Consider the following 18,945-nt stretch of genomic DNA (forward strand, 5'->3'; position numbering starts at 1 on the left):
GGAGAGTAGAAGTTACATGCATGCAAGCATTAACTAATTGAACTCACAATTAATTCCACAAACTATTGGAACTAATCTAATTGGACTTAACTCAGTTAACTGAGCTAACTAATTACAACTCAAATTACAACTCATCCTTATCTCTTTAACTAAGGGATAACTTCCTCAATCAAAGGGATAACTGTTGCATGTCTTCACAAAGACTTCATGTTTGATTTTCTCCAACTAATTAACTGAAGATGAATTAATTAACAGCTGCTAAGATCAAATTCGAATTTTACTTCTCAACTTTAGTTCAGGGACTAACTAAAATTGGAATCCATCCCGAAATGCTATTTATAGAAACGCTATTTTTAGCACTTCCATTTTTCATTCCTTGTTGCAATGACCAACACTGGTACCCAAACTGCTATTTATAGCCATGCTATTTTTAGCATTTCTTGTTGCCATTTTCAGCACTCTCTCCAAGGTTAATTTTAGGGGCGAATAATCGCCCAAAGGCGAAATTTAAGGCTTTTTATATTTTAATGGGGCGAATTTTTAATTAAAATAATAATTTTTTATATATATATAATTAGCCCATATTTTATTTAAAAATTAATTTATTTTTTTATTTTAGCCCAGGGCGGATAAATTAACCGAATCGTATTTGATCAAAATCGCCCCATTTTGATATTTGCGGAATCGTATTTGATAAAAATCGCCCCCATTTTGATATTTGCTCCTGGTTTGGGAGAGCAAAATCGCCATTTTTGATTTACAGTTTGGGTTTTCTGGTTTGGGAGTGGTTTGTGAGGGTCGATTTGGTCCCGGGAGTGGTTTGTGAGGGTCAATTTGGTCATGGGATGTTAGATTTGTTTTGAAATGGAGGGTGGAGCTTAATTTGTTTTCAAATGGAGGGCGGCTCCCTGTTTTGACGGATTCAGCCCGCTGTTTTGGTGTATATGGCTCCTGGGTCCCTGTATAAAAATGGTTTTGAAATAGGTTTTTTCATCCTAGTTCACAAATCTAAATGTTCTAGTTAGCAGCAGCAGTTTCGGTGGGATATTCTTGCATTTTCAGATTTCAATCCGCTTATTCTTCTCTGGTTTCGGTATCCATTGTTTCTTGGATTTGAACGGCTCATGCCACTGCAGCAGCAACAACAACAGTCGGTACTTGACCGAATTGTTGGCTGAGCGCAAGAAATTAGGCCCCTTTATTCTCATGTTCGTGTAAAAGGTATATTAACTCTGCTGATATTCAAGCATGGGATAAGTATCAGTGATCTGCTTACTCTTTTTATGATTGTCTGTGTCCTCCCTTTCGTTGTGTTGTTGAGCTGGAAAGTTATCAGTACTTACCCTAAATATTACAGCATTTGGATGTTTGCAGTCTGCCAGTATCCCAAGATGAATATTGTGATGGAGAAGGCAACTTCCTGCTTCTGATTCCCATGTATTGTTCGTGTTGGAAAGATCTAGGCAATGATTGTTGTATTGTTCATATTTTTCATTCAGCTTGATCTCGGTACAATTGTCTCAAATGTCTTTTATGGTGAGAGGGAGCGTTATAGTCATGTTGCCAAGTATGGGCTCGTTCATAGGGTTGAGTGGGGGAATTGGGTGTTTTCTTGCCTGAGTCATGGGTCAGTTAGCACTATTTATATCAAATGTGGCCTGAATGTTGTTTGAAACTGGAGATACTGATGACCTCAATGATGTGAAAAATTGGAGATACCGTATGGCCTCAATGGTGTTTGTAATCAAAATCTGGATTGAACACAGTGTCTGTATAGACTGTAGTTCAAGTTTTGTATAGACCTTTTGAAAAGTTTTCGAGGCAAGAAATCTGTTGTATTAATATTGTCTGATTTGTAATAGAGAAACTACTATGAGGTGCTTTGGACTACTTGGGAATGAATTTTTGTCTCAGATGTCGATAGTCTGTACTGTGGTAGGCAATAAGATGATTTCTTTTCTTAGGGATTGCAATTGCTTTCCGGAAGATGGGGTATACATGTTCATGGTACTTCTTTCGACATCAAGTTGATAAACCTTCCCTTAGACTTGAGTTTTGTTTGGTTCTTGTTCGTTGGGTGATGATAAAAAATGTAATATTCATTTGTATTTGTTGATTTTATACTCATGGAACTTGTTTCTTATTGTACTCAGTTCTTTTGATGCAAGAAAGAACAACAGACTAGTTTGAGCTTGAGGTACTTGAAGTGGCAGCAGCTCTCTTCTCAAGCGGTATGTGTTCTAGTTCTCAAGTGTAATATGAGTAAATTTAGAATGTACTGCCGTTTGACAATACTTGTAAGCACTTTGAAGCAAATGTGGCCTGAATGCTATTTGAAACTGGAGATACTGAGGACCTCAATGATGTGAAAAATTGGAGATACCGTATGGCCTCAATGGTGTTTGTAATCAAAATTTGGATTGAACACAGTGTCTGTATAGACTGTAGTTCAAGTTTTGTATAGACCTTTTGAAAAGTTTTCATAAGAGGTACTTGAAGCGGCAGCAACTCTCTTCTCAAGCGGTATGTGTTCTAGTTCTCAAGTGTAATATGAGTAAATTTAGAATGTACTACCTTAGTTGTCATTTCATCATCCAACAACAACTCTAATGTGTTCAAAAAACTTGGCTACCTCCACCATTGTTGCCCGATGAGAGATAATCCTTCTCCCTTCTCCTCTTCATTTGGTTATCCTTTGCCATCATACTAGAATACAATCTCCTCCACAATTGTAGTCTTCATCTCAAGGACTTCACATGACAAATGAGTCTCTCTTTGTGGTTAATTGTACTATACCTTGGGTGCCAACATTCATAATTCTTGTTGTTGAACCAAGCTCTCCAGTTGCAGCAATAAGCTCGACACCTTTGTCTTATTGATTGCATTCTTTGAACAATGTTACTCAAGCCAATCCTTAAACCTTGGATTGATCAACCGATCTCTAAAGAACATTGCATCATGATGTTGTTCATCCCCTCTTCTACAATTTCTCTCTTATAGATGCATTCTTTGATTGTTCAAGGCCTCCTCCTTAATGACATTTGAGGGATAATTTTGCCTCCTTCCTTGTCTTAACATAAACTTGGTTTTGTTATCCATCTTTCACATGGCTGCTAGGATCCATGGTCACTTCTGAAAATTGCTTGCAAGGTTATCTTGGCTTCATTATGCATTGTTTTTTCCTTTTGGAAACTCATCCTTCCTTGAGGATTGTCTAGCATCTACTACCTCAATTTGGATTTCTTGGATCAATTTAGTGCTCTCGTTCTCCTTTTGGACCAGTTGTCCATTCTCCTCACATGCAAAGCATGCATTCACATAAAATTCACCAATTTTAAAAATAAAAGGTTACCTGGCCTCTTCTGATGCCTCCAACATCAAATTTTGTCTTCCTTCCATGCTTTAGGAAGGTACTCCTTCTCTTTCTTCTATTCTTATGACAACTATGAATGATTGTCCCTCTTGAAAATCCTTATCATCTGCATCTATACACATAGCATCAGTATCATAATCACCAAGCTCTTTAGCCCCATATGGTATATATGTTACGAGCACTTCTAGCTAACCTCCCATGAGACTTTCATTTATTGTCTCATCGACATCCTCTTTGTGTAGCTCCCTCTATTGTTATGATGCTTTTTCCACCATATCTTCTATCAACAAATCCATATGTTGATTTGAACTCTTTATGCAGTCCATGAGACTCTCTGATAGTCTCTCTTCAACATCTTCCTCATCATCAAGGACTATTCCCTGCTCTGGTTCAAAATAGTGAACTAATTCAACTTTGGGCTCAACAGGTGCTTCATCTTCCTCCCTAGCTTTCTAGATTTAGGGGGCTTCCTCTTAAAATCTTTTTTCTGACAAGTAATTTGGCCTTCTTCCTTAGGTCCCATCTCTACCTTTGGTATTCTCTTTCAAGCCTCATTTTGACTATGTTGAATCTCTCCTTCAACTCATAAATCTCCTTTTCAATTTCTTCTTTACTCATGCCATTTTCCTTGGCATGCTTCTCCCTTTTGTTATGGCCTCTCTTTGAATTATGTCCATCAGTAGCCATCTTCTTTCCTCCTTTCTTGTGAGCTTTCTCTTGCTCATTGTGAGCTACACTCAAGCCCCTTTAAAAATTCTTCTCCATCACTTGTTACCCAATATCTCACCCACTTCACCTCAACCTAGGCTTTTGGTATTCCTCTGGTTCCCTCCTCTGGAACCCACTTGAGCATGCTCTGGTCTTCTATGGCTTCTACACTTTTCTCACCTTTTGAGAACTCCACTTGTTCTCTTCTCTTTGAGGACCTCAGCTAGAAACCTTCTATGTTTTGTTTTGTAGCCTATTTGTTGTAAGTTTCTTGCCATACACTTTAAGAACTTTATTGGTCCTCTATTACCACTCCTTATACTATTACCACTGTAAGGATTAACTCCTTGTATACATTTAAAAAAAAATACAAACCAGTTACCTACTAGTTCCTTAACCTCTGAGGTCTCAATATCTCAGTTCTTCCTAGCTCTACACTTGGTTGGTACTTCTTTAATATGCTCCAATCCTGTATTCCGTTCTCAATCTCTTTCTCTCCTCACTTTTTTTCTTAGGTTCCTCTTGCCCAAAATTTTCTTGGTTTCTTTGTCTCAACTTTGATGTCTCTTCTTCACGAGCAATCTTATAAATCTTTTTGGTTCACTGCAGAAACCTCCTCAATCACTTGTCAATCCCCAAGAGCATCAATATTGCTCTAGTACCACTTAATGCATACCTTTTGGCTACTCTCATATTTCCATCATTCAACGTAGTCCATCTCATTCATTCACCTTCCCATTTTTGGCTCTTCCGGTCCCTTTTTCTAGCAGCCTTAACTGTGGAACCTTACGTTATGACCCACTAGTCAATTGCTCTATTCCTTTGACCTTTGACATAACAAACAATCTTGATTTTCCTAGATTTTCCACAAGTTCTTTCTCACAGTGACTATACTCGCCCCTGTCTTGCGTTCTAAACCTCCCTACTACCTTCAACACAACCACCCTTAATAAATATCTTCGCATAACCCACTTAGTTGTTCTAGGTCACTAGACAGTTCTCAACCTCCTTAGTTGAAGATTTGTTCCCACTGTGCCTTGAAACCTCACAGAATCTGCTTAAAGTGTGTAATAATTCTCCCAGGCCAAACTTGAAGTCAACACACACACCTGTAATCAAAATCTGGATTGAACACAGTGTCTGTATAGACTGTAGTTCAAGTTTTGTATAGACCTTTTGAAAAGTTTTCGAGGCAAGAAATCTGTTGTATTAATATTGTCTGATTTGTAATAGAGAAACTGCTATGAGGTGCTTTGGACTACTTGGGAATGAATTTTTGTCTCAGATGTCGATAGTCTGTACTGTGGTAGACAATGAGATGATTTCTTTTCTCAGGGATTGCAATTGCTTTCCGGAAGATGGGGTATACCTGTTCATGGTACTTCTTTCCACATCAAGTTGATAAACCTTCCCTTAGACTTGAGTTTTGTTTGGTTCTTGTTCGTTGGGTGATGATAAAAAATGTAATATTCATTTGTATTTGTTGATTTTATACTCATGGAACTTGTTTCTTATTGTACTCAGTTCTTTTGATGCAAGAAAGAACAACAGACTAGTTTGAGCTTGAGGTACTTGAAGCGGCAGCAGCTCTCTTCTCAAGCGGTATGTGTTCTAGTTCTCAAGTGTAATATGAGTAAATTTAGAATGTGCTGCCGTTTGAAAATACTTGTAAGCACTTTGAAGCAGTGGAATTTCATCAACACTACAGTGTTAGAGAAATCTGAGAGATTGCCTTTGGTCGTTTTTCCATAATGTATCTGATTTCACGACTGTTGTACCTACATGGTACTTGTAATGCACAGCAAACCAGGAAATACTTTATTGTATTGCTGCACTATTAGAAAATATAATTGTTGAAGTTACAGGCAGTATTGCTGCTTGAAAGCTGGGATTGATCCCGTCAGGTTTTGGGCCTATAAACTGTTCTGCACCTTCGTTAGTGCTTCATTCATCAATGGATGAAATGCCTTCATTACTCAAACTGCAACTTTCAACGATCTAAAGTTATATTACTTATTTTCCTAATAAAATTCAAGTTTATCATTTATAGCTTACGTGTGTGTAAGTTACATAATTAAAATCAAGGATGCTCCCTCATAAAATGGAAAGAAATAGCCAAACCAAAAGAAGGTTGAGAGTTTAAAAAAATACACACTATTATGGCAAGGCTGTAGTTTCCAAGAGAATATGGAAAGTAATACAGGGGCAAGTTTGTGGCATCAAGTCATAGGGAAAAAATATGTGGACCTATGATCTTTGGAGGAATGGATTAGACTTCCAAATAAAATTATTACAAATGTCTCAATGGTTAAAAGGCTCTTGTTCAATCTTTTCCTCTGCTGGGAAATTGGCAATGTGGAGAATAGGAAATGGATTGAATGTGAAAATAGGTGAAGACACCTAGCTCCACAAGATTAATGAAGAAACTATCAAGACCCTGGCAATGGCATACTCACTCAAGCTGATGTTATGTCCAAAATTGATCACCATATAGAAACAGCACTAGAAATTTGCAAGGTCAACAGGCTTGGAAGGAGGTTCAAAGGACAATCGAGATGGCTATGTTAACATATTACAACTAAGTACAATGTGGAGAATAGGAAATGGAGAGAAAGTGAGAATAGGTGAAGATCCCTAGGTGAGGTTTAAAAGGCTCCAGGAGATTAATGAAGAAACTATTGAGACCCTGCATAACAATGGCACACAATCAAGCTGATATTGTGGATCCAAATTTGACCACCATGCAGAAACAGCACTAGATATCAGCAAGGTCAACAGCTTTGGAAGGATATTCGTTTGACAATCGAGTTGGCTATGTTAACAACTTAACATATTGCAACTAAGTACAATCAAAATTAGAGATAAGGAGGATGAATTAAATTGGTCTAACAACCTTGATTCAGTCGGCTACACAGCAAAGCTTGGTTACAAAGCAGTGCTCACAGAGAAAACACAAGGGGAGCCAGTATGCTGGTAGAGAAGCATATGGAAAATCAAAGACTAAGTCAAAACTAAGTTGTGTTTAGAAAAAAGATATTGAAATTTAATTGAGGATATAAACCTAGGATACCTACCACAGTCCGGGTAGAATTTGAATATTTTTCTAAATTCTTAACCAGACCATATAAGGGTTCCCCTACATATTAGCATCACTAGTTGTACTTTGTAGTCCCATTTACCTATCTGTCGGGCTTTATTTAGACTTAAATAAAATTATCTTGCCTTATCTACATTGTTTCTCAGCCTTATATCTTATGCTACAAAATTAGATAGAACTTTGTAATAAAGGCAAGACAACCTTTCAATCTGAGTCTTGACTTGCAGCATCCTACAAGTTGGTCAGGATTAAATTTTTTTGTTGGCAGGTATTGAACGATGATACTATATCTATAAAATATATTTCTTCTGTACTAACTGTATTGCCTAGAATATTTTGGTCATTGAAGTTGTGGGTTGGCAGGCTCTAATAGCCCACTTGGAGCACAACCCCTTGAAAAATTCGGCTTTAAGAAGAATTACATGAGAAAATTGTTGTCACTTAGATGTCAGTAAAAACAGGTAGGTATTTAGACTTTTGATCATAGTTGAGAACATTCCTGAGATAACTTTCTTTGATACTCCAGACTATAAATTTCTGAGAATGCTGCAAAATGGAAAAACTGGAACTAGACATGCTTAAACCTTCTGCACTCCTCAAAATAGTTCCGCTTACACTGTTTGATTTATAAAACAGAGAATGCCAAGCCAACTGAGCAATGGCATTCATCAACTCCTATATCTTCAGACTTGATTGTTTCTCTTGAAGTCTCATCTTCCTAAGGCTAGTGATTGGTTAGAAAGAAGCCCTGACTTTCAGTAGATGAGCTTTTCTCTAAACAAACCTCTTGATGTGGAAGTAATAGTGGCTTTCCTTGACCCTGTCAAGACTTCCAAATTAAGCTTTCCATCTTATTATATTTTAACCATTTATTTTTCACATGCTAAGGGATGGAGGCTCTACCCTTTCCATACTTAGATTTCTGGTTGTTCAAATTTCTTCCTCAGGTAGCAATACCCTTTCATTTGGCTTAGCATTAGCTTTTGAGTTTTGGGCATGGTAGACATACTGTAAGCTGGCTTGGGAGGAGGGGACCAGGTCCTGAATCCTGTCAACCAACTTCTGTAGGAAATTAGGAATAATTCAAAGAAAGTGATGTTGTTTCAATGTTATACAAATGAATTATTATATTTTATGTCTTAAAATTTAATAGTTTCCCATTATCATTGTTAAATAATTTTTGTGAAATTCCATTTTGCCTCAAAATTCAATTTCTGATATATGTTCTTTCAATGTTGACTCAACAATTATTTTGCAAAGTATAATTCTATTTTCTATGAACAAGTGAATTTATATGAAGCATATCTCAACGCTTGAAAACTGTTGATGCAGGTTTGCAGATCGGTTGGAAATTTTACTTGTGGAATATTTAGTGAGATGTCAAAAGATAATCATGGGAAGAAACCATTAAGGCAAACAGATGTATTATCATACTTTCAAAAGGCTCCATCCAAAAATACACATTCTCTTCATGATTCAAGCTCCTTTGAACAATCTGTTACTGAGAGAGAGGTTAACTCTTGTGGAAATGCATTTGATATCCATACGATGGATGAAGAAATAGGTTCCTCAAGTGGTCAGGGTGAGATAAATGCAGTTTCAACAGAAATTGGTGATGAAAATGTTAAATATTTTTCCTTGGAAAGTGACACAATCCATTCGCGGAAAAGGAAAAGAGGCCAGTGGGCCATAGGAAGATGATTCCAAGAAAATTGGGTCTCAAGTTTTCCATTTATTGAAGAAATACCTCCTACAAATGAGAAAGATCTTTTCCGACAAGTTAGATGTATTGCGTGTAGTTGGAAAACTCAAAAGGAAGTGAAATTTCAGATGAAGCTAGATACGGTACAAAAGCATGCAGGAAAGGTGTATGAAAAGAAAATTGTAAATGGTAAAGAGAAATCTATTGTTAGATGGAAATCTTCCGAGGAATGTCGACATGTTGAATATGCAGAAGAATATAAAAAATATTTATTATGTAAGAGGAAACTTGAGGCGGACGGAGGAACCATCATATCTCTATTTGAAAAGACGATGGAAAGAAATTTTTTATCCAAGACGATACAATTGAGCACTGTATTTCACATCTTATCTAAAGGTCGTCCTATGACAGATTATCCAGATCACATGAAATTACTATCTTTTCTTCAAGTGCCAAACTTTCCATCTTCTCATTAGTCTGTAACTAGTGGTTGGGGATGGGCAGGATATCTAGCTCAAGTAGAAAAGGATGATTTGAAAGAGAAGATTGCAAATGCTAGGTTTTTGGCATTGTCTTTAGATGAGGTTACAGCTATAGATAATACTTCATGGATTTGCATGAGCATTTATATGGTTAATGACCATATTAGACATTCCTATCTACTTGGGATTAATAAGATGAGAGAGACTTCTACAGCTAAAAATATTTATGAACTTGTTCTTAATGGATTGAAGGAAAGTGGTATGGATGAATTAATGATTGCAAAAAAGTTGGTATGTGTTGGAGCAGATGGAGCAGCGGTAATGCAAGGACAAAGGAATGGCCTTTGTGTTAGGCTACAACTATCAGCTTCACCATATATGCTTAATATTCATTGTATGGCTCATAGGATGAATCTTGCATTTAAAATAGTAAGCAAGTTTCCATCAGTTTCAAAAGTTGAAGATCTTGTACGTGAGACTCATGCATACTTTTCTCGTAGTCCCAAACGATATTTAGAGTTTCAACAATTTGCAGATGGTATTACGGATGGAAAAAAACTACTGAAAGATGTTGATACAAGATGGATCTCATTAAATGGACCAGCTCAAAGACTATTTAGTGAGTTCAAATCTTTGGTAGGGTTGATGTATGAAAATCGCTATAATGTAGACAAAGCTCAAGATCTTCTTTCTCAACTAACTAATATAGAGACATTATTGACATTGGCTGGAATTCTTCCTATGCTACATGAAATGAATGTCCTCGTGAAAATGTCTCAGAATCGCACAATGTATATTGCGGAATACACAAATGCAAGAAAGTCAGCATGTCTTGCATTGGATAATTTGTATATGATGCCAGACTCTTTTACTGGTCCAGAGTTTAAAAGTTGGACTGAGATCATCAATATAGAAAATACTGAAAAAATTTTGACCTTTGATGAAAAAGGGATACTATGTATCGTAGTGCGTGGGTATATGGTTCCCTTTCATTATATTAGTAAGACAGGACGAATCACCAAAGATTGCCCCGTGTCAAGAGACCAATTTGATAATATTGTGATTTCAGTGAGACAAAATTTGATAGAAATTGCAAGATCACTATCATTAGAGATAAGAGAACGATTTCCTCGAGATGAATTGTTGGAGGCCATGTGTGTGGTATACCCTCAATATTGGAACAATTGTCAATGTCGAAGAACTTTAAAAGCTGATTTTCAAAAAAGATTAAAATGTTTAGTAGACCATTTTTGCAAGAAAGTCTGGATACATGGAGAACAAATTGAAGGTATTTTAGATTCATCAAAATTGTATCAACAAGGTGGACGCTTTGCTGAAACAATGTGGAAGCAATATCCTTTTTTGGAGAATCCTAATGAAAATGGTGCTATAACAAGATTATGGACTACTTTAAGTGCTAGCCAATACCTGCAAGAAAACATATCAGAATATTTCAAATTAGCAGATTTGTGTCAAACCATGATTTTGGGATCAGTGGAGGATGAGAGAATGTTTAGTGCATTATCATTCTTGAAGTCAAAGTTGAGGAACAAGCTTGATAAACATGTGGATACATGTTTAAGATTATATGTAACAAAGTATGACATTGACAATTTTCCATATGAAAGAGCGCTAACTCTTTGGCGATCAGATTGTGATAGAAGGGGAGAAAACAATATAATAAATCTATCTAATGAACTTGATATAGAACATAATGTTTTGGAGGCTCATAATGACAGTTCATTTAGAGAAGATCATGTTCACAATTTAGAAAATGAGGACCAAGATGAGAACTGGGAAATTGAAATACCCTAGGACTCTTATTTTGGTATACATGTTCCATTGATCATGCAAAATTACTATATGTCAACTTCAGGTAAAAATAGGTTCTATATTTGTATTTTTCATTGTAACATTGCAGCAACATTATTTTGATGTGTGTTATTTTAAGATTGATGTTTCATATTTAATCATTACATTGTTTGTTTCTTATCTGTGACAGGAAATAAAGTTGGATTTGGTGAGGTTGGGACCTATTTCTTTTCACATAGATAGTGTCTGACTATTATTAAATGATAAATAACAAATTTAACAAGACTTTCAAGTCATTTGCTAGCCATTTCTTGTCAGTGATTTGTCAGCCATGTTTTCAAGTCTTTTAGGTACTAAGTTGTTCGGGTCCCCACATGTCCTTAGGACCATTAAGGGATGAGATAACATGAGTCAGTCCAACTCATGCCCCGAATTTACTTTTTACCTATTGATGTAAGTGTTTTGTTACCACTTATCACCAACAAAATTCTACCATAACATAAACCAACTTGAAGACGACACTTCTCATCTTCCTTTTACATAAATGCTCTATGGATCTCCCTACTATACTTTTCCGAGACCAACGTCCCTTCTTGGTAGGTCTCTCCACCATACCACTAATCACACAATAGTAACTACTGCCTTCTATAAATCTCTCTAGTCTCAGTTATTTGTGTCCCTGTCACACTCGACCAATATAATCTTGCAGGTCTACTTTTTTATCATATCTTTATTTTTTGTTATTTTGTGTATTTAACATTAGCACCATCCAAGAGTAACGAGTTAGTGTCCTTTGGATTTGATCTTTGATTTGAAATGAAGTCAGATTTGATGAAGCTGGGACCTATTTCTTTTCACATAGACAGTGTCCTAGTATTAAATGATAAATAACTAATTTAAGAAGTCTAACGCTAAGCAACAATGGGCTTATTCAAGTACATGAAATTGCGTTGATGTCTAGCTCTAATATCTTAGAAAATTTTAGCAGTTTGTTTGCTGCTTGTTTAGAGGATTTTGTCAAGTTTGAAATTTTTGGTTTATTTTGGTCATATTTTTTTAGTCGCTTGACTCATTTCATGCATAGATCGACAGATCTAGTTTTATTTTTATAATTATTGTTGTTTTCTTTATATATTTGGTGGTTTGAGGAAAGATATTTGATTTCCTTTCACTTTGTGGCATGATTTCAACATCTTCACCTTTTAGAATATAGTAAAATATTATTCTTATTTTATGTTTTCTTGGAAAAGAATTATTGATATTTGGAAGGGAAATAAGCCCTAGGTAGCTAAGCGAAGAGAAAAATGGTCTATGTACTAGGTTCCTGCGCATTCATCGTAGGAGACCTATTGGCATGAGACCGACATTCCTTTTATGCAATTACACTTTTTCAAGGCGGAGCTGAGTTTGCTGACTTGGGAAGAACACTGACAGCTGATCATAATGCTAAGGAGATTATAATGTTGGTTTCAAAAACAGGATTGTGAAAATTGTTTGCACTAGTTCTTCTTTTGGTCATATTTACTACCAAATTTGTGTCTTGCTGATTTTTTACATTTGTAATGACCTTGTGCAGAGATGGTTTGAAGAGCCCAATGTTAGAGTGTGAAGACTCTCTACAAACCACAAGGACTACATTTTCTTGGAGGGCACTCGATGTTCTTGGTGTTGCTGAGTCTCTTCGCTCGAAGCGTAAATGGATACAATGGTATGGCCATAACATCACTTAATTTGATCCTCTTTACTAATCTCCTAATATCATTTCAATACATCAAATTGCTTTGTTTTCATGGAATCCAGAGATACATCAGTAATGTTATTTTGTCTTGGAAATACTAAATTATTTTGTTTTGATATCACCCAGTTTGAGTTGTTCTTTGCAACTACCACTTGATCATTTAACAAGCATTTGAAATTCAAAGTGAAATAAAGCTCTTTTAGTTTTTTTCCAGAAGAAGATTAGATGTTGCACTTGGTACCATAGGCCTTGTAAAAGGGTTGTACTCCATTTCAGTCTACGACAGTAAACTGATTTCTAACTGCTCCATGTACCCACATATGATATAATATTTTTCATTTTTGGCTTGCTGAATATACAAAGAGAAAATTGCTTAACAATATTGCTTAATTTGACAACAATTTTACTTTTATTTGATACAAGAGTGGAGGTAGTCTTAGATTTTACCTATTTCTCAGTAGTTGTTCTCCTTCGACAACAACATCATCCTTCAACAAATACATTCTAGCTTGTACAGAGGAAAGTCGATCTTTAGTAGAGGGCACATAAGAGATCCTCTAATGGAGGCGCAATAGTTTAGTAGGATCACTGGATGAAGCACATGTATGAATGTATTGTCTTCAATTAGGAAGGCACAGTTACCCATCGAGGGGAGGGCATGCATGAATGTAACAAAATCACAACATCACAAAGATGTGGTATTTGTTTTACAACATCACAAAGCTCTCGCTGATCTAACAAAATCCAAAGCAAGGTTTGTTTAGCTGAAATCTTTGAGATATTTTATATTTGACAGAGATCTGTTTTGGAAAGATACAGGAGGAAGTTTGTAGATATTTTGTTCCTTCAATTGATCAACTTGTAGATATTTTCACCAAAATCTTGTTGGATTCCACCTTCACTAGTTTGTGACATTGTATTGCCATTTAGGGGTGATATTGTTTTATAATAGCATCTCTCTACACTCTTATATAGTTTGTTGCCTTTGAAAATGTATGGGTCATGTAGATTTTTCATGGGTTTTTCTTTCACACTGAGCACAGGAGAAGACTCATGGAGTTCAGGGGTAGTTGTAGGATGCAAGAGACTCTTGGGTTTTTTTGAAATTACATCTCACCATGAAGTTTCACTTGGGCACACTTGACACATATTTGAACTAGGGTTATGATTACATTACCTTTTGTTGCATCACTGAGGGAGAGCCTTGTTCCTATGTTGAAGCTAAGGCTCTGGATCCCATTGGTGAATAATATGAGGAAGGGAGCCCTAGAATAGGAGCCTCCTATCACATTAGGAGCCTAGAACATGATTTATGGTAAGGGGGGTCATAAACAACCAAAAGGAGGAATCCCCTTGCACATTGGAGGTCCAAAGTATGAAAAATGGTAGGGAGAGTAACACACCCTATCTAGGACGATGCCTAGAGCATGATAGGTGGAAAGGAAAGAGGCTAGAGGATGAAAACCCTTACTTGAATGATGCCATGTGGTGGTAGAAGCTCTTGTATGGTTAAAAGGATGACACTTGATGAGAAATGTTCTACTTCAAGGGTGAAAAGAGGAACATTTTGGTAACCACCCCTTTGAATAGGGATGTCTTCTGCATGAAGGCTATTAAAGTATTCTAAATCACCTTTACAGGGTGTTACATATTATTTGTGGCATATTCCACATATTTGGAGGTGTCTTTCAATTTTTAGATATCTGGGGCAAGGGCACTTTGCTCGAGACACATTCTACATTAAAGGATGTTAAAGCTCCTTTATGAGGTTTTTATGTATTATTCAAGGCATATTATGCATATTTGGAGGTGTGTTTCACCTTTGATATATTTGGGGCAAGGACACTTTGTTTGAGGCTACATATTTGAAGGAAAGCCCTTTGCATGAGGAGATACCATGTGGTGTGGTTGACATGGTCCAAGCCCCTAACAACAAATGCATACTATAAGGAAATGAGGAGAGGGGAAGTGGCAAGTGGATCTATGCATTGGAGAAAGAGGTCCCAAGGCAAATTTGTACTTGTGAGCCAAAGAAAGATCATATTAGAACATCATTATCACTCTAGAATAGGAGCAACTAGGGTTTGGAGAGCTCTCTAGAGAGAGTGCTAGGGTCAAAGAGGTCCTAAAGTGTCTAGGAAAACCTTAGGGAGATTCCCCAAATTGGGAGGTGAATCAAATAAACTATAACTTACCCTCTCTAAACCCTAAAAGGGACCAAGCCTTAGTTTGGGAGGATGGAAGCCTATAAATGTCAACCTTTTGGCTTAGTCATGACTCCTAATCTTAAGTCCTTGAACATCTTCATGTGTATCTTGTAATACAGTTTTTATCCTATGTATTATGAACTTGGTCACATGTTAGGGTTGACTATTATAAGGTGGTTATTATTAATATCCTATATAATCAAGGGCACTTGCTCGATTTGATTTTGGGCCTTTTACACCACTTTCTTTCTTCTTCTCGTTTCTAGATCATTATTTATTTCTTTCAATTGGTATTAGGGTGTGTATGGTCTTAAGAGCATGCGATCATTGATCAAGCCATCATGACCCATGGCAGCTTTGAAGGGATAAAAGGAAGACGTGTTGAAGCCAATGCTGCCATTGGAGTTTGATTCTTGAATATCATGGAGATTAAGAAGAATTATGTTCCATGCTCAAGGTTAATTACATTAACGTTTTATGTGCTTACTCTACAAATGAATTTGAACAAGTTTTTCATGGAAACCTTTCGAAAAGAGAAAAAAGACCTTGCATTATAGTTTATTGGTGGATTCCTATATTTTCTTGGTTGTTGTTACATGTTGACTATTGGAAGATCTGTTTATATTACTGAGAATCTTTCACCTGAAAATGGAGCAGTAAAGGACATATTAACTGTTATACGCTTTTGATTTTTCTGCCTTTGAGAACCTTGTGAGTTGTATGTCATTGAAGGGTGACTTGGTTTGAATAGTTAGCTTTGGAGAGCAGTTAGAGGAAGAAATAACTCAAACCCAAACTCAACAATGGAATTTTTATCAATGTGTCCATTCCAATAGATTATTATTCTAAATCTGGATGATGTGGCAACAATAATTATATATTTTTTGGAATGTACCACAGTGAATGATCACCTTTTGTAATATTTTAAGTGCCGCTACATAGAGATGTTATTTCTATGCTTAATTAATTGCATTGATGTGCCATAGAGCAATGCAATGCATCTGGATACTTGAAGTCTTGGAATTGCAGAGCAGCATTTGCTTGATTCCTTGGTAGCTATTTGAAGATCCTAACCAAACTGATGTTTCTTTCAGAATTGTGGTTCTTTGTCATAGTAGTATAGTACGCTGTTCCTGAGATTACCTTTGGTTCTGTTCTGAGATCTGTAGAGAATTGTTGAGCAAGGGGGAGGATAGCTTCATCTTAAAGCATCCCTCTACCCAACGTTAAGCTTGATGGGAAGAATTATCCTATCTTCAAGTGAAGGGTGCTAAACATATAATTGAAGAATTGATTGTTAAGACTTGTGGAGGGTAAGAAGACAAATTGCACTGTTGCTAAAGAATTAGTAAAGCTTTTGGCGCACAATGAAGATGTGCAGTACATTATAAGTTTTACTATTGCAGATCATATTGGTCCTCAAATTAGAAGTTTGATTAGTTCTTGTAAGATTTGGACTAGGATTCTCTAACAGAACAAGGATTCTCTATTCTAGGAAATGACTGTATGCATTTTAAATGATTGGTTGTTTATACGATACGTATTCAGGATGTGCAAGATCAATTTGGAGCAGTTGATGATAGAATTGATCCTAAAGTTCGTAGTGCCACTGTTCCAATGGTTGAAAAAAATGTTTCAGCCATTTGTGACCAGTGTGAATGCCACTGATAAAGTGGCTAACTTTCTTGGTGGAATGTTACTGTAGAAAGAACATTGCTGGAACAGATTCACTTAAAAGAGTGTATACCGAGCACTTACACTGAAATCACTAAGAAGAAAGGGAAGAAGTCTGCATAGAAAAGTTTAAAGGAAAGTTCACAAAAAACCCTTGAAAAATGATGTTGTATCAAGCAGGGCCATTATTGCAGAGATTATGTCAAGGCCCATTACCACAGTAAATATATATTATTTAGAACTATGTTGTAATTTTTGTCAGGGTTCATGTTTAGGTTCAACTATCACTGGCTACCCTATTCTGGAAGAGCTTTTGCTCTCCTGAAGACATCTTGATCTAACTCTTCATTCTTTGTTTTCACCTCCATAAAAAATCTCTAGTGGATTCATAAATTTTCCTTTTATTGTGACAGACTATTTTATGTGGTATTGTTGGCATACCTCCTTCAAATGGTGTTATTCCTGAATCTCCAATGCACATGAAAGGCTTAGCTACCCTCAAACATCAGGTACTAATATATTGGAATTATCAATTGCAGCTTCTCAGGGAAAAGACACAATTCAGACATTTTATAGACGAGTAACTTACAAGTACTTTTGTTACAGTTGGTGCTTAGCAAGTTAGTGACAACAATCTGGAAAAGTATGCAGAAAAATTCAACCTTAGGGAAATTATACAGAAACATGCAAGAAGCCTATGAGCAAATGCAGACCCCAATGGTTTATCAGCCTCCACCTGCCTTGGTAATGGTCTTATTTTTGAGTTTGGGTGTTTCATTTTATCTAATTTTCCTCTCCCTTTATTTATTTGTCTTGTCATGTCCCAACCATTTATGCAGGCACTTAAGGAATTGAAAGAGACCACAATTCAGTTGGCCGCAAGTACTGGGAATATGGATGCCCAGTTGATGAATCAATTTTTAATGTTGACAAGGACGTGGATGACCTGCTTCCTGTTGAGGTGAAAGAACAACAATTGAGTAATTTGTTGCAATCTCTGATGGTGGTTGGCTGCCTTGCAGTAATGCCCATCATTAGAAAGATCCCAACTTCTGTGCTTTGGGGTTACTTTGCCTTCATAAACTTGTGTTATTGGTCTGTTTTCCCATCGGGAAAATCAATAATGCAAGGTCAAATCAGTTGTGAATGATTGATGGCATAATGAAAAGGCGAACCTTTACTCAAAAAAATAATAATAGATCATTTTTTATAAATGTAGCTTTAGAATGATCTTGCTTTGAAGTAGAGACTAAAATCAAGGAAATGATAGGAAGCCTACAATGCTGGATTAGTGCTTAGTTCAAATAAGCATGACAATGAGAGGCCTTTTGAACATGATTGTGAGGTTATTGTTGATTCAAATATTTTTTCAGCAGAAAAATAAAGCATGGAGTGAACATTTAGTGCACAAATATCCCCTGTTTTAATGGATGACTAAAACCAGGAGGCCTTACAACCATATATGTAAAGTCAAGTCAATGGTTCTACATGGTTCAGTCATTTAATATACTCAAAACTTTAGCCCAAAAATTAATACAATATAAGTCTGCTCTAGAATACAACAGAAGCAAAATAGATCACATATATGCCCTTCCCACACTCATTTCTTCTGCTAATTTTGGACACTGACTACCATTTCAGTTCTGGGCATTTTTGTGGTATTGATGTTTTGCCCAACGGATACCAGCCAAAGTCCCTTCCTTCACCATTTTGGCCCCAGCAGACGCCGCACATTTCATCTTCTTGTTAGTTGTTATAATCTGCTAATCTGGTCAAGACCACAGACTTGTTTTTCTGTGCTGTGTCCTGGTCGTTGTATGAATAATCCCACTGCTTAGGCCCATGTAAGCCCAAATGAATTTCTACGCTCATTGGAAGCCATTAATGCAATCAAATACTGTTCACACAGCGCTTCAATATTTCTAAAATAGTTAAATTGATGTTCACTAGAAGTGTAACAGAGGAACTGAAACTATGAACAGGTTGGACAATCATTGTTGATTCAAATATAACAAAAGATATAATTAATGTTTCTAGAGTAGAAGATACATTTGAGTGGAATTGTCCTTAGCTCAATTGTAATCGCAGTGCTATGTCTTTATTTAAATTCAGTGACTGCAAAAAAATATAATGGGTGTGGATGGTTTCTAAG

General features: G+C 36.4%; 1 long non-coding RNA gene across 1 annotated transcript; it reads left to right on the plus strand.

The window, feature by feature from the left end:
- Window positions 1-5,594: 5,594 nt before the first annotated feature.
- LOC149149521 (uncharacterized) lies at window positions 5,595-17,460 on the plus strand. Its single transcript, XR_016262632.1, has 3 exons — window positions 5,595-5,683; window positions 17,207-17,302; window positions 17,400-17,460. It is a non-coding gene; the product is annotated as an uncharacterized LOC149149521 (long non-coding RNA).
- Window positions 17,461-18,945: the final 1,485 nt, after the last annotated feature.

The sequence above is a fragment of the Pinus tabuliformis genome, chromosome 9 (assembly GCF_031772625.1).
Source record: "Pinus tabuliformis cultivar Carrire ecotype Pingquan chromosome 9, CPIR1, whole genome shotgun sequence".
Classification (NCBI taxonomy): Eukaryota; Viridiplantae; Streptophyta; class Pinopsida; order Pinales; family Pinaceae; genus Pinus; species Pinus tabuliformis.